Here is a 7,928-nt window from a genome sequence, read left to right as displayed (position 1 = left end):
ATGAGAAGGGCTTTTGCAAACTTATCAGGGACAGAGTGTAATACCAGAGAAAAAGGACTGGATCTTCGCTTTACCACAAGCCTTCAGTAAAATGCTGCTGTATTCATGTCATCCCAGGAAAACCTTGGTGACAAAATGGTTCCTGATTTCCCTCTTGCCAAGAAAAGGTGATTGCTACCAACTCAATCCCTGGTATCAATTTTATTCTAAAGCAGCTCAGCTGTGCTGGGAAGATGTATTGCACGCTGTCACCCACTTTCTTCTCCATCCACCTTGTCTAGGACCAAGAGAGGTGGCTCTGTGAAATCCTCTGTTGTGCACCCCTTTACATTGTGACCTGCAACATTTTTATGTCCAGTTATCCCTTGCACAAGTGTCCAAATTATGCCTCAAATTATGTATCTAATGATCACAAACAAATCGAGCTTTTTAACAGTATTGTTAAAAGCTCAGAGAAGTTCCATTTCACCTGGAAAAAATGCTTTTGGAAATATGAGCTAGTCAGAAGGCCATAGGTCTAGAAGGGTCCTCCTGGGGCATAAAGTTCCCCACTATCTTGGCCAACTACTTTACATAATCCCTTTCATAAACTTGCCAAATTCCATCTTAAAACTAGCTAGTTTTTTGTCCTGGCTCTTTTTGGGAGGCTGTTCCAGATCTTTTGGGAGGCTTTTCCTTATCCTCCCCCTTTCCTACTTTCCAGCTTATTTTAATTCATGGTTATTTTATAGCCACATGTAAATGCCAGATATCCTTTACCTTTAATAGTCTGTCTTTTGCCATGGTGTTATTGTCATTATGAATTTCTAGAGACTGGGTCATATCTTTTCTGAGCCTGTTTGACTAGGCTAAACCAAGCAATAGTCTTTGAGTCTTCTTTCATAGACAAACTGTTTACTTCCCTGATTGTCGTAGAAGTCTTTGTCTGTACCTCTTCCATTTTGAATGAATCTTTTTTTTGAACATGGGTGACCAGATTGCATGTGGGTTTGTAAGAAATGAGAATTGTGTGCAGAATAGCACCAGATGAAGTCTCACTAATGCAGTGGTTCTCAACCTTCTTAGCCTCAAGGCACCCTTGGCACTCATTAGGTTCAGGCTCAAGGCACTCATCAGGCCCAAGGTACTCCTTGAAATGCCAGCTCTTAGTGAAAAAACAAATGAAAACTACAGAAAAATAATAAAGCAATTTTTTTTGCAGAAAACTGAGAAAGACCGCAACAGGTTAGAATCTTTTTAACGTTATGGATTCCTGTGTGAAATCTTTGGGTTTATCTTGTGAATCATGTTTGTACATCTTACAATACTAGTGTTGTGTGGCACCCCCTGGCACCCTTAAAAGGATTACAAGGCATCCCAGGGAGCCACAGCACCTTGTTTAAGTATCACTGGACTAATGCCTTGAAAGCTGCTGTTAATACCTCCCATAATGGCATTTCCATTTCAGATAGGGAGGTATTAACAGCAGCTTTCCCATGTCCAGACAAGCGCGCACATGGGGTTTGCAGCACCACAGACCCACCTGTGGTGCTGAAAACCACACGCGTTACATATACAGATGTTTGCTGCACTGCTAATTTGTAGCATGGAGACCCTGGTGTCAAAAAAACCTGGACCAAAAAAAAGGTGGGGCAGTGCATGTGGTGGCAGTGTGTGTTGCCTGAAACTGGAGCCTGGCCAGCCAGAGCCACACGCAAGCTGCCAGCCAGGCTGTGTGCACCTGGATCCCTGGGAGGCCCCTAGAGCCGCAGGTAAGGCTGCTGGGGCCAGCTCAGGTGTTGGCCCCAGCCTCCTCTATCCCACCCAGAGCATTTTTCCCTGAGCTAACCCCATATACAGAGGCGTGTGCTTGGGCAAAAAGCAGTGGCACAGATTTGTGCTGCTGCTTTTTTTTCCCCTGGCAACTGCATGTCCCTGCTTGTGGGGATGTGGCCAGTATGTCCTAGGAATAGATTGTATTTGCCCTTCTATGGCCACATCACGTTTGTGGCTCATAGTCATCCTGTGATGTGTTCTACTTCCTGTTCCCACCACTACTTGTGCATGTTATCCAATGACACTTTAATACAAAAGGCATTAAAAGTAGACCCTGGTACAGAACTCAGAACTACCCTTTCCAGATTTCCTTTGCCTGTACAGAGTCAACCTCAAAAAGAAGGATGGGGAGAGTGTTCACCCTTGCCCGATCTGACCTCTAACCTAGTCACTTGCTTGACCTGCATAAGGTGATGAATTTCCTACTTCTAGGCAAGTGCATGGATGGCATGTTATAGGATCCCCCGCTGAGGAGACTGCTATAGGACAGCAGCTTTTATTCTCCTCTGGCTGTGTTTTAAGACAAAAGGATGCGTCCCTCCTTTGGATCCAGTAACATAGGTGCCTAAGTGCTTCGAATCCATTTCACAGGCGGCTAACTCAGGGCTGCATGGAGGTGCTTAGGATCTGTAGAGGTTAATTGCAGACACCACCATCTCTTCAGTATTTCTTGGTTAGTTTTGGAAAACAGTAAACAAATTGACAGGTGTTTTCTTTGCAAAAACAAAATGGTAAAATGCATGGCAACATGCTGAATTCTCTGCCTTCTTAGGTAGAAGCCACATTCCCCTGCTTGCAGTCATGGACCACAGGGGACCCAGATCCATATGCATATCTTTGCACCCCTTGCAGCTGTTAGTGAACCTCTTCATTGAGGTTGTTTACAAACTTCGGCAGGTCACCATTCCAGCATTCAGTAGTCCTTTTATACTTCTGAAGTTAATTTCTACAGTCATTAGCTAGGAGCTTAATTTTTTAAGCTATAGGTAAGGTTGTACAGCTATATCTTTCTGTAGTGAAGAATGATTCTCATAACTATGGAATACACAGAACAGTGTGCATTCCACAAAATGAAAGAAAATATTAATGGGGAACTCAGGAGTGTCAACCTCACCCCTTCTTGTGGGCTGGATCAGTAATGGGGTTCTAATGAGCTGGATCTGGATGCATTTGGCAGTGGCATGGGGATTATTGTACCTATCACCAGCCTTCTGCCACTGATGTGGATCCCCAGCAGGACTTTGGACTCTGGATTTTGGTGATGGCATCCTCTGGCTCGTTTACAAACCCTGCAGGCTAAATGACATCACTCCGCAGGCTGGAAGTTTGACCCTCCTGATTTTATATCCTGGTACTTGATCTATTGACAAATGACAAGTGGTAGTACAGTAATAGTTTCGAAACTCAGCAGAGCCTGCTTTCTGAATGGGGAGTTATATCTTTTCTTCTCTGTAGGCCTAGAGTAGTGGTCACCAACCAGTGGATCTTGATCCACTGGTACATCTTGGAGCCTCTTGGAGTCGCTCCAAGGCTGGGGTGGGGGGGCTGAGTGCCTGTGTTCATGCATGCGCATGCCCTAGGCCAGCAGGTTAGTCCATTGGGGGAGGGAAGGGGCGGGGGCTAGATCGAGGCCCTCGCGATGAGGGACAGTGCCGCAGAGGCAGGAGCAGGTATAAGTTGAGTGGGGCCCTGGCCGTGTGGGACTTACCTACTGGGGAGGTTAACCCCCAAATAATTTTTTCTGCCTCAATCTGCCCTCCCCATAGACTTATCTGCTTGGGGGGGTGAGGGGGGGCATTGGTGCACAGTAGATTTTAGGTTGCTTTTAAATGCCAAAGGTAATTTCTTATTTTAAAAAGTTGGAGACCACTGGCCTAGAGTGTCACCTTCTTGCTAGCACATGGTACCTTTAAAAAAACCCAAACCATTGACTATATTTCTTTTTTGCTTTTTTTAGGTGATACTGTCACGATAGGAGATGTATCATTTAAACTCAAAACTCCAAAGAACCCAGAACTTGTGCCACAGAATTACAGTAAGAAACTCCTTTCCTTTTGATAGTGAATGTGTCATGTTCAATATTGGGGCCCAATTCCCATGCATCTAGCTCTATGAGCAGCTTTGAAACTAGGATTTATAAGGCTCCAGTGTGAAAGACTAATTAAATTATTAAGTGACGGTTTACAGAATTGGCTTCTTGGCATCCAGTTCCACCAAGTACTGTATTTACTTGAATCCAAGATGAGGTTTACTTTCCCCATTTAACATGGAGGGAGAAAAAGCCCCTTATCTTGGATTTGAGTACAAGTGGAGGGAGCCCACCCTCCTCCTGCCACCTCTGTACCCTCCTTCTGCCACTTACTCCTCAGCTCTGGCTCCAGGCCCCACCCAACCATGTAGCAGTAGCAGCGGCAGCTCTGGCTCTGGGGCTAGGGTCAGAGTTGTCACTGCCATAACCACTGCTTCATAGTCCAATGGAGCCTAGAGTGACCATGGGCATTATGTCCCAGACTGGAGAAGAGATGGAGGATAAATAGTGGCAGGGGGTCAGGTGCTGGGGGGAACAGGCATGGGGGCAGGTGGGATGAGGAGTCAAATGGTGGGGGTTCAGGTGCCTTGGAGGGGCATGCATAGAGGAGGCAACTGGCGAGAGGGGGCAGGTGATAGATGCGTGTTGGCATGGTGGGGGGCAAGGTGCAGGGGGCAGGCCATTTGACTCTCCTGTTACCTTCACTCCTGCCATCTGCCCCTTACCAGTATTTGCTCCACCACAGTGCAGCGTGGGGAGAGATTTTAGATGATCCTCCAGTAGTGATTCTGTATCATATTTACTTGATTCTAAGATAAGGATTTCCTTCCATGTAACATGGAGGAAAAGCCCCTTGTCTTAGAATCGAGTACAAGGTATAATGGGGGATGGGGAGAAGGGGAATCTAGATTCATACAGAATCATATAGAATCTTATTTTGGGGGAGTCGTCTTAAATTCAATGTCATTTTGGATTTGGGAAAATATGGTATATGGACAATTATAACATTATAAATTTTCTATGTATGGCATCTAATTATTGGGCCTTCAATTCAAAGCCATCTTGGATTCAGGTAAATACAAAACTTAAGCATTGGGCTGATTCAACAAGATGGTTAGGAACATTTTAAATTATAAACGTTAAGGATTCCATTTACTTAAAGGGACAGGTCACATATGCCTATGTACCTTGCTCATTTGGGGCTGCATTAAGGCTTTGGTAGATTTAAAATTCATTTGATTTTTAGAGGACATAACTGAGTCTTATTTCTCCAGATGCTCCAGTATTTTGTAGTATATTTAAGATAAGGTATATACATTAGCATTTTTTTCTGAATATATTTCTTGTTCCAGGTCAGATCAGCCAAATCAGTTGGAAATCATATCAACTGAGCAGAACTCAGTCGTTTAAAAAATCACATCAGTTGAGCAGGCAGAACTCAATCATTCTTAAACACCATGTATGGTACTACAACAGGCGAGCCTCCTCCATCCCAGGCTCTCACCCTGGGACTTCATATACTCCCAAATCCATTGGCAGGCATCCTATGTGCAGGCCCAAGCCTGGAGGTCTTAGGGTTTGGATGCCCCCACTTGATCTTAGCCCACAAGAGGCTGAGATGCTTGATCTGAGCCAAAAGGCTGAGATTAGTATTTCTGAGCCTTTTTTTTGTTTGGAAAGTCTTGATCTGAAGCAAAAAAGAAAAGCTTTGTTACATTTACTGTAAGATGATCAGTGTACAAAATGTATAAATTATAACAATGGCAAACCTATATAATTAACTTGTGGTTGTATTTGAGAGGTGGACAAAAAATACTTGACCTTTAAAGGGTAGAGGTTGCAGGGAATGGGGAAAGTGACCTTTTCTTTGTTTTGGTTGTAATAACACTTTAAATGCCTTGTGATCTCCCTTTTTATTTGTGAATTATTTTTCCTTGGTTTATAATGGCTGGAAAGTTGTCTCAGGTTTGGTTTTGTAAATGAAGATATAGAGTAAGTCTCAATTTAATCTGTGTTCATATTTTATATGGACATACAAACCAAAGTTCGGAATCTTTAACATATTTTATTATAATACCAAATGTTTTGTGTTAAGATTTTGTTCATTTTCTTTAGATTAACCCAATAAATAATTCTCGATTAAGTGGGAAATATTCTAATTGGGTCTGAAATTATTTTGAGTGTGTGCTGTTTATTCTGGTATGATAAACAAAGGACGGGGACTTGAAATTACAGGTTTACTTAAGTTATTTGCAACAAGTGTATACCCAGCAACCTTTCGCTAAAAAAGCTCATTGTGGTTGCACCTTTGCTTCATACATAAGAGTCTTTCTTGAATAATTCTTTAAACCAAATTTCTTTGCCAACTGTTAGGTGTTTGAAGGCTTAAAGCTAAAAGATGCTTCAGATTGTAACACATGATCAAATACGTCATTTGCTGATAAACTCGACCTGGTTTCATTTGTTCTTGGAACTTCTCTTCTTCCTTCCACTGTGTTGCAGTTTTTCCTTAACATCTGGCTCTATCTTGGTTTTTTTTTTCTGTTGGTCTTCAGCCAAAGTCTGTGCTGGATTTGTGTGAAGTCTGTGTCAAAAACCTTGAAATCTCCGGTAAAGCAGGAACATATTGGATCTGTCTAAATGTTTGGCTGAGTCTGTACAGCTTTTTGACTCTTCAATCTTATACAGCTGATTGAGAGATTTGAAGTAATTTACTTTAAAATATTTCCATAGAATCTTAGAACAAAACTGGAGTTAAAACTATAACAGAATAGTCCACAAACTTTTGGAAATCACTTGAACTTGGAATAGCTTTAGAAGGGCATTCACATGGTCGTTTAAACAAACATAAGCCTTAAATTAAATCATTTTGCAAGTCATGAAGGGAAGATAAACAGGATGTGATGTGGAGGGGGCGTAAGTGATATTGCATCGTTTAGAATTTCAAGCAAAGGTGATGAATAAGTCTAGTTTACCAAATTTCCACACTATGCCATGGTGTCTTGGTAGTTTTGTTGAATATTACTTGGACTCCTAATGAATAGGGACCTGCCTAAATTGCAGCAGAAGTATGCTGTGCAGCAGCTTCTTTAATCTTGTTCTTTTTGCCACGTGCCTCCCCCCTCCGCCACTGTTTGGCTAAGGGGCCCCGGTGGCCCTTCTGCTTGCTGCTGATCAGTCAGGAGGCAAAAACTGTGGTTTTTAAATATGCCACAGTTTTTGCCTCCTGGCTGATCAGCAGCTAGCAACAAGGGGCATTTTCCAGAGCAGCTCCTGGCATTTTCTTGCTAAACAGAATGTAGTTCTTCATGTCTTGACATCTTCTCACTGAGTACTTCTGTGTCGGCTACAAAAAGTCAACCATAACTTGGCCTTTCGTTGTCTTGTGGATATAGTACTCTGAAGCTGATGTACAGTTCCATAAATTTTGAAGTTGTGCGGCCCTGGATTTCTTGGTGTATGTATGTTTGCTCCCAGTGATGTGAACACCATTGCACTGTTGTATTTTTAAATTTTGTCAAGGGTAGTGCTTTGTGGGCTTGCTACCTGAGGAAATAAGTTTCTTAAGAAAAGGTGGTGTATGTAAATCTGTCAGATTTACTTTGCCGTTGTGGCAATGTCCTTTGAAGTGGTTGCCAGTTTTCTTGCTAATAAAATATCTTGTGCCATACTAATGGCATACTGGCAAATTAATGGAGAGCATTCAGCCAGTAAGTGTGGAGGAGGAGGGAAGGGGTGGTGTGGGGATAGGCAAACTAATGACATCTCAGAGATGTCAAATATGGTGATGTTCAGTGTAGGCTGGAGCATGCACTTAGGAGCCACTGGTGATCTTTGGACAGAATTTCATTGTGCAATTGTTATATCGTCTGAATATACGATATAGCATTTTTACAGCTTGCCAGCACTTCTTTCTGTTTGCACAATGCAATTCACTATGCATCAAGTAATTTTCTTCATTTTCATAATATTCAGCATAAGGTTGCCTCTTTTACTGATCTTCGTGGAGACCGGTTAGAGTTTTCCATCTGTGTGATGGTGGATGTCCTGCTGGCAGTTCTTTCTGTTTCAATTTTAGGCCTAC

General features: G+C 42.6%; 1 protein-coding gene across 1 annotated transcript in view; it reads left to right on the top strand.

Annotated features, from left to right (window-relative positions):
• VWA8 (von Willebrand factor A domain containing 8) overlaps positions 1-7,928 on the top strand; it is a 313,781-nt gene that overhangs the window by 20,280 nt on the left and 285,573 nt on the right. Inside the window, exon 2 of the mRNA XM_025196153.1 lies at positions 3,773-3,850. The gene's annotated coding sequence lies outside the window, so the exon portion shown is untranslated. The remainder of the gene's footprint in view (positions 1-3,772; positions 3,851-7,928) is intronic.

The sequence above is a fragment of the Alligator sinensis genome, unplaced genomic scaffold (genome assembly GCF_000455745.1).
Source record: "Alligator sinensis unplaced genomic scaffold, ASM45574v1 scaffold59_1, whole genome shotgun sequence".
NCBI classification, from domain to species: Eukaryota; Metazoa; Chordata; order Crocodylia; family Alligatoridae; genus Alligator; species Alligator sinensis.
Note: the sequence above shows the minus strand (reverse complement) of the source record. Positions and strands in the feature narration are given on the sequence as shown.